Source organism: Lampetra planeri, chromosome 23 (genome assembly GCF_965212315.1).
Source record: "Lampetra planeri chromosome 23, kcLamPlan1.2.h2, whole genome shotgun sequence".
NCBI lineage: Eukaryota > Metazoa > Chordata > Hyperoartia > Petromyzontiformes > Petromyzontidae > Lampetra > Lampetra planeri.
In genome coordinates this window covers 9,807,281-9,816,416 of record NC_136129.1, presented here as the reverse complement: position 1 = coordinate 9,816,416, position 9,136 = coordinate 9,807,281, and positions in this window count along the sequence as shown.

Here is a 9,136-nt window from a genome sequence, read left to right as displayed (position 1 = left end):
CGTCATCCCTTCTCGTCCTGCCCAAACCTCGCTTTTACATTTATTAACGGGTCGAAATGATGCGTGTGTTCATGAACCTGCGTGTGTTCTGCGGCCTAATCGTGCATCTCAGTGTGAACCCCAAAGTCTGCATCTCAGTGTGAACCCAGAGCCTGCACATCAGTGTGAACCCAGAGTCTGCATCTCAGTGTGAACCCAGAGCATGGATCTCAGTGTGAACCCCAGAGTCTGCATCTCAGTGTGAACCCAGAGCCTGGATCTCAATGTGAACCCCAGAGCCTGCATCTCAGTGTGAACCCAGAGCCTGCATCTCAGTGTGAACCCCAGAGTCTGCATCTCAGTGTGAACCCAGAGCCTGGATCTCAGTGTGAACCCAGAGCCTGGATCTCAATGTGAACCCCAGAGCCTGGATCTTAATGTGAACCCCAGAGCCTGCATCTCAGTGTGAACCCAGAGCCTGCATCTCAGTGTGAACCCAGAGCCTGGATCTCAGTGTGAACCCAGAGCATGGATCTCAGTGTAGACCCCAGAGCATGGATCTCAGTGTAGACCCCAGAGCATGGATCTCAGTGTAGACCCCAGAGCATGGATCTCAGTGTAGACCCCAGAGCATGGATCTCAGTGTGAACTCAGAGTGCATCTTCTTTTGATGCTTCCCATGCGCTTGTTTTGTCCCATCGTCTTTTCCACTAATGACCGCGCTCCCTCCCCGTGGACGAACTGATCCCTCCAGGAACGCATTCCCAATTCCACCCCCCCCTACTGCTACAGGAGCCGCGTTCATGTCGCCCGAGCGAGGCGTTCGCAGGCGGCTGCAGTCAGCCGTGCCGAGGCCCCGGTTGTCGATCGTCTGGGGCCTGGCCTCTCAGGGGGACGCTGCTGTTTACGCTGCTTCTCTCTCTCTCTCTCGCTGCGCAAGGGCGTGGGCCTTTCCTGAGCGAGATCGCTGATCAGCCCATCCGGCCCGGGGTTTCCTTCTCAGCTCCCCAGCGGTAGCCTCCTCCTCCCCCCCCACCCCGCCCTTCGGAGGCCACGGCTCCTGTGCATCTCGCATCAGCTTGACCCCGTGCGGGGGGTCACCTGATGTTGCTTCTCTCTCCCAGTGGGGCGCGGTGTTCCATCAACGACCTCCGCCTTCCCTCTCGGCGCCGAGCCTCAAATGTCCATCACCTCCCCCCCTCCTCTCACCACTTTGCGCGATTAGATCATCCGAGTGGGGGAGTGGAAAAGTTGTGCAGGCGCGGCGCTGCAAGTGCTCGTCTCGTGCCACTGCTTGCGGAAGCGACTCCACGAGAGGGAGCTCCTCGAGAGGAGAGAGGCAGACCGCTTGGAAAGGGTGGGATGACTCACGCTTTAGCCGCAGGAATAATTAACACGCTGTCCATCAGTGAGCAACACGCTTTATTTAAACGGAGCATCTCCGTCATTAACATTGCCTTATAAGAGGGACATTGTAAATTGTTGCGCTCACGTTGAAGGCAGTGGCGGCTAAACAATCGGAGATGGATATTTCCAAGCGTTTATATAAACACCACAGAGTCTTGTACCAAGAAAAATGAATGCGGGACTGACGTTCACCCCCCGCACCTCGGATTAGCATGGTTGGCTACGTACGGTGCTAAAGAAGTTCAACGTACATGTATAATTACTACCCTCTAATGCAGTGGCTCTTAAACTTGACTGCAGCCTTGCACCCCTCTGGTTCTCAATCAATAATGTTAATAAATAAATAGATTCTAGATTTGAAGTTTTCGTGACTGCACGGATCCATGTTCTTTCGGTTAATTCACGTGGGTGAACATTTAAAAAAATAAAAAATAGAAATAAATAAATCACGACATAAATTTTATTAAACAAAGTAGTTGGACTTACGTGCCCATGCACAACTTGTGTTTCGACGATTTACATTCCAAAAAGATCTGGGCCACGTCCCGCACCCCCGGAAAGGATGAAGAAGAACCACTGCTCTAGATGTTCTCGTGGCTGTCCTGAGTAGCTGTCGGGTGTGTTGTCGCGATCGCACCGCGTGTTTTGCTTTCGACACGAGGTCCGACGTTTCGCTCCACGTGCCGGGAGCTGGAATTTCAGTTCCTGCGGAAGCTCCGAGCACGTTGAGTTAAAACGTCGGACCTCGTGTTGCCAGACAACACGCCGTAGGATAGCGAAAGCGCATCGGAGAGCTTGGACAGGGACTCTGTTTTTAAAATGCAAAGTTCGTTCCAAAAACGGCGCAAGTGATTATTTTGCGTGTTGTGTTTTGCGTCAAACTCTGGGGGCCATTTGTCACGGGCAGGGTGCTTGCCTGGACACATCTGTACACGTCTGGAAGTTCACCAGCATTGTCTGAAGCAAGCCCGACTCGGCCGAATGTCTAAACTGCTCCAAGAGTTTGCTTTGTGTTGAAACCCAATGCTGCTGACGAGACCACAACAATACTTGAAATAGATCAAGTTGTTGTTGTTGTAGTAATGGAGGCGTCTTGCATGCTCGTTCGCGATTTTGTTTTGCCCAACCCTGGATGGTGCAGCAGCAGCAGAGCAGCAGCAGCGGTGGTAACAGCAGCGCAGCAGCGGCGGCAGCAGCAGCGGCGGCAGCAGCAGCAACGCAGCAGCAGCAGCAGCGGTAGCAGCAGCAGAAGGACGCCGAGAGTGGCCGTGTCCCCGCCGTGGCCGCCCCCTCGGTGCCTCCAGACCCGAGATGCCCCCGACTCGTAGGCGACCCATATTCCGCACGCAATCCGTGTCGACCACGTGCTCCTCGCGCGTTATTTAGGGCGCCCGGACATTTACAAACATTTACAAACATTCCCCTGGTGGCCACGCCACGGCCAACAGCTTCCCCCTGCAATTTCCTGCCATTTATTTCAATGTTTGTTTACGAATTTTTTGGTTGTTGTAGTCTGTAGTTGTGGATTTCCCCCCTCCCTCCCTCCCTCCCTCCCCACCACCACCACCACCACACTCCCCCTGTGTCGCCTCCTCCCCCGTGCGTGGGTTTGAATTCAGACTCAAGAGGATTTCATTTCAGCTGTTCAGGACCCATTCAGCTGTGCCACGCGGAGTTCCACAGCAGGACCCACGATTCGTCGGCAGCGGCGGCCGTAACAGGGACATCGCAGTTGAATCGACATCCTCGAAGACTCATAGAGTTGCACAGCGAGTCGTAGAGTTACACAGAGACTCATAGAGTTACATAGAGACTCATAGAGTTACATAGCGAGTCGTAGAGTTACACAGAGACTCATAGAGACACACAGCGAGTCGTAGAGTTACATAGCGAGTCGTAGAGTTACATAGAGACTCATAGAGTTACACAGAGACTCATAGAGTTGCACAGCGAGTCGTAGAGTTACATAGCGAGTCGTAGAGTTACACGGAGACTCATAGAGTTACACAGAGACTCATAGAGTTACATAGCGAGTCGTAGAGTTACACGGAGACTCATAGAGTTACACGTAGACTCATAGAGTTACATAGCGAGTCGTAGAGTTACACAGAGACTCATAGAGTTACATAGCGAGTCGTAGAGTTACACGGAGACTCATAGAGTTACATAGAGACTCATAGAGTTACATAGCGAGTCGTAGAGTTACACAGAGACTCATAGAGTTACACGGAGACTCATAGAGTTACATAGAGACTCATAGAGTTACACAGAGACTCATAGAGTTACACGGAGACTCATAGAGTTACATAGCGAGTCGTAGAGTTACACGGAGACTCATAGAGTTACACGTAGACTCATAGAGTTACATAGCGAGTCGTAGAGTTACACAGAGACTCATAGAGTTACACGTAGACTCATAGAGTTACATAGCGAGTCGTAGAGTTACACAGAGACTCATAGAGTTACACGTAGACTCATAGAGTTACATAGCGAGTCGTAGAGTTACACAGAGACTCATAGAGTTACACAGCGAGTCGTAGAGTTACACGGAGACTCATAGAGTTACACAGAGACTCATAGAGTTACATAGCGAGTCATAGAGTTACACGGAGACTCATAGAGTTACATAGCGAGTCATAGAGTTACACAGAGACTCATAGAGTTACACGGAGACTCATAGAGTTACACAGAGACTCATAGAGTTACACAGAGACTCATAGAGTTACACGGAGACTCATAGAGTTACATAGCGAGTCATAGAGTTACACGGAGACTCATAGAGTTACATAGAGACTCATAGAGTTACACAGAGACTCATAGAGTTACACGGAGACTCATAGAGTTACACGGAGACTCATAGAGTTACATAGCGAGTCATAGAGTTACACAGAGACTCATAGAGTTACATAGCGAGTCATAGAGTTACACAGAGACTCATAGAGTTACACGGAGACTCATAGAGTTACACAGAGACTCATAGAGTTACACAGAGACTCATAGAGTTACACGGAGACTCATAGAGTTACACAGAGACTCATAGAGTTACACGGAGACTCATAGAGTTACACAGAGACTCATAGAGTTACACAGAGACTCATAGAGTTACACGGAGACTCATAGAGTTAGCTAGAGATCTATGTCCGGTACCTTGACCTTCTGAGTCACAGATGCATGTTGGTGTCTGTGTGTCAGTCGCGGGTTTTGGGGGGTGGAGGGAGGCTGGAGGGGGCTGAGCCCCCCCCTGTTGGAGGATCATCTCCACACCCCCCCCCCCCCCGACTCAATGTATTTATAAAGATGTACATACAAGCAGACTCCATTAGCTGTAATCATTTAAGCGTTGGGCGTTGCAGCTTTCCCTCACATTCACATGAGGGATGAGGGAGGGGGGGTGAGGGAGGGGGGATGAGGGGGGTGGGGGAGGGGGGGGTAAGGGGGGAGGGGGGTGAGGAGGGGGGGGTGAGGGAAGGGGGGTTATTATTTTGGGGCTTTCCGTTGGGGTGGTCACGTGGCCTCGCGGCGGCGCGTCCATCGTTTGCTGCCGAGGTTCGCGGTTCGAATCCGGCGGCCGCCCTGGCCATTGCGTGCCTGCGTCGTGGTCCCAAGTTTACAACAACAACAGAAATGAAATATTACAACGCTGGTGGAAATAACAACAAATATAATTTTGTATCAATCGTTGCAACCCGACTGCAAAACAAAAACAAATAGAGGAACACTTGTTAGGAGGCTCCTGAAAAAAAAGCGGTCATGAGACTCAGCGAGGCCTTTCCTGGCTAAACAAGCGCAGTCGTAATAACAACAACAACAACAACAGCGGGTCCACCCACAAATTAATGGAGCAATCGCGCAATTATCCCAATCGTGCAATTACCTCCCCTGGCTTCGCCCTCCGTAGGAACACGTTACAAACCCATCCCGGGGTCGTTCCTTCTGCCCTAAATGAGGCCGAACGCCCCGGGGTCATGAGCACTCGAGTGTAAGAACCTCCAAATGGGGGGGGGGGGGGGGGGGATCCTGCGCTCCGAGTGGGTCAAAGCGCACCGAACGATTGAGCGCACCCTTGCAAACGGACAACAACGGAGACACCCCCAAGATAAAAGCCGCTCGCGTTCAGAACGAGGCCACGTGGTAAATGCGTGACGGCCATTTTGTCCCGGCTGGCTGCTCGCAAACTCCTCGAGTGGAATTTTCCATCCCCGGGTCCCGTCCGTCACTTTAGGTCGCGGTCCGCGGGTTTCGGTGTGGCCTCTGGCAGTCTCTGGCTGTCACGGCCGGGCGCGCAGGAAGGAGGGAGGGGTAATGTTACAAAGGCGGTCCCGAGTGCAGTTCATTGTTCCAGGGGGCGACACAGTGAGCCGATGAGGCTCAGCGGCAGCGCGGGCGGCTCGCAATCGGAAGGATGCGAGATGAAATCCTGGCCGCGGGGTTTGACTCAGCCCATCTTCTTGGTCGATACAATGGGGACTATAATGACGGGTTTTTTTTGGGGATCAGATCGCGTAACTATATAAATGTGTCGTTAAAACCCGCGATCCAACCCACGAAAACAAACCTTTACTGTGGATGATATTGGTCGCGAAAGTCTCCTCCTGCGTGCTGAACTGATAACGAGGACCGCTTCGTGGGGAACTCAACAGCGGATGTTCTCTGGAGAGACTCCCGCCCTCCCTCCCTCCCCCGGCCATAGGAATATGGAATGTCCACCACCGGCGCAGGGCTGCCAAGCGGAGTTGAGCTCCAATGCCCCAATGCTCATTTGAGCAGGAGATCACATTGACGCCTTGACTTTAAATAATTATTTGAAGGCAAGTTTCTTGACAGGGGGTGGGGGTGGGAGGGGGGTTTGACCGATCTGCTAGTAGACATCGTGACAGGCAGTTGAACACGTAGCAGGCTTTCACGACCAATATCATCCATAATAGAGGTTTAGGGTTAGATCGCGTGCTAGTGACGAATTGGCCACGTTCTGTTGACGTGACAACCCTTACTAGTTGGCTGTGTCGGGTGGTGGCGGGTTTAACGACACATTTATATATTTACGCGATCTAACCCAAAAGCTTTATTATGAATCCCGAAAGTTCCCCGAGTGTGATTGTGATCACACTTTACAGAAACCTCAAGTGCTGGTGACGTATTGCTCACGGCGAGTCCTTCGTGCGGCACGTGAGTGGGTGACGAGGTGGCAGGAGTCCAGCGCGACCAGGGTGGCACGAGCTTCGTGGAGAGAGTCACGGGCAGGAGGAGGAGGAGGGCAAAGCCTTGAACCTGGATTTGAACTTGTGCGGGGGCATCAGCAGCGCAGACGACCAGAGGGGCGGAGAGGTTGCGGTCTGTACTCGTCTTCAAATGTCACGGCCAAAGGACGCAGCTCGGCAATGCCTTGCTCTCACCACTGCTGGCGGAAAGGGCTCCTCTACTCGGGGGGAGATTTAGAGAGCCCCCTCTACAGGGTGTGTGTGGCCTACTTTGACGCAGTGTGCATGTATGTCAAACTTCTCTCGCACCGTACGTGACGCCAGCCGTGATCATCGCAGGCGCGTGCCACGCTCGCCTCGCGTCTTGGAGGAGTCGCAGTCCCCACGCCGCGCGCGACCTGCGGGACCCACTCGCTGCGCTGCGCATTTCTATGTTTACGCGAGGGGCCAGGTAAACTCAAATGCCCCCGTGAAGCCCGCACTCACACCTTCTGGTGCCAAATGTCGTGTCGACGTCGCTGAAATGCGGTGCCGGACAGAGCAGCGCGGTGGCTAATGCCCACGCACAAAACAAAAACCTGGGGCCCTGAGACGAGACGCCGACTTGGGCCCCCCACTCCGAGCACCCCGCCACCACCCCCCCCTCGCCACCCTCTCCGCCCATTGAGTGCGGCTCGCAGTATGGCCGGGCAGGTACCCCCACGGTCAATGTCAACAAGTCGCGCTCGTGCGTAAGAGTGACGTTCGAGGGGCGATCGAGCGTGGCAGTGGCGATCCCTTATCCCGCGAGCTCGTATCCATGCGGGCGATCTGCCCTCAGCCCCTCCGCTATCTCCCGTGGGGCCGTGGATGCGGGCACGGCGAGCGGGCACCACCGGCACGAGCAGCGCGCAGTGTCGAGTATTGGGAGGCTGCTCTGAATATCCGCGTGCTGGCGATGATGATGATGATGATGACAAGCCACGTCGCTGAGCTATCATGTGTGACAGGCAGGTCGTTTCAGGGGGGGGAGATCTGTATAGAGCTCAGTGGGGGGGCTTTACCTGTGTAAAATAAAAAATAAAGTGGTATCGTTTTTAGAAGCATTCGTTCGTGAGCCATCAGCAGCAGCAGCCGCGATGTTACCGTGCCGAGCGGCAGCGGCCGCCCTGGTTAATACCGCGGGTTCCTACCACCCCATGCGACTGCTCTGAGTTGTCACCGCGCTCGACCATCCACCAGGCGACTTTGAAGAGGCTGCCGGGTCACGCTCGCCGCTTCGCAGTGGCCGTGCGGTGTCACGAGGGTCACGGAGCGTCCTTGCCAAATGTGAAACAACAATTTTTTTTCGCAAATTACTTGGTTGGGTAAAGCCACAAACTAGCATAGCCCCCCACCGCCCCTCTCATTACACGTTTTACTTTCCCTCCACAATCAGAGTATGTGTCTGCTGCTACAAATGTGCACGTGACAAGCCACTTGGTTGAGCGATCATGTTGTGGCCAGGTCGCTTCTGAAAAAGAGCTACAAGGCTCAGTGGGGCCTTAGCTGGGAAAAGAAAAAAAAATAAAGTAGTCGTGCAAGGCGGTGTCAACAAGATGCGTCGTGAAAGACCCAACGCAGAAGATCCCTGGGTTTGAGTTTCCACGAAGCTCACGGTCCACCCTGAATCGCATCCACTGCACAAACCGTGGCGGTAGATGCGGGCACTCGTTGCACGCATGGAAAATACATCAAAGAGAAAACTCTTCGAGTGTGCGACTGTGGTCGTCTAAGACAGGCCGTGGCGACGTGCAAACGACGCAGTGGCCGGCCCACAGATACGGAGGTGGACGTCGCAGCGACTCCGATGCAACCTGATGCGGTTATCCGGCCTGACCACCTGAATGTGAAAGCGTGAGTCGTCGTGCTGCATCGACATCAGCCGTGCGAAATAAGAATAAGACGAAGAAGATATAGAAGAAGAATTAGATAAAGACGAAGAAGAGGATAAATAAAATAAATAATATAAAGAAGAATAAGAAGAATATAAATAAGAAGTAGATACAGAAGAAGCCGAAGAAAAAGATAAAAAAGAAAAATAAGATAAAAAGAAAATAAATTAAAGAAGAAGATAGAGAAGATAAAAAAGAAAAGACGAAAAAGATACAAAATAAGTTAAATAAGAAGAAACTCATCGAGGCCCCACGGATGACCATAGCCCCCCTACTGCACCCGGGGCAAGTCACGTGTTGCGATTCGGCCCCAACGAATCTCCACGCGCACAGGAGGAGACGCTCGCTCTGTGTACGACTCGTGCGGCACGTGCTCGGTGCAGATTGATGGCAAACTCGACGGCCACGCCAATGACCGCTGCTAAGTAAGGTCGTAAGCACGGTCCGGTTATTAAAAAAAAAATCTTAAACAAAAACTGAAAAAGGCGCCTGGCTTGTCAAACAGCTTCGCCCCGCGGGTTTTATCGTGACTCGTGGTCGCGGGCCTCAAAGTTGTGTTTGCTGGGAAGTAAACACGGAGCGCGTGCGTCACGAAAACCCATGTGACTTCGCATTCCTGAGTTTTCCCAAACAGAGCTT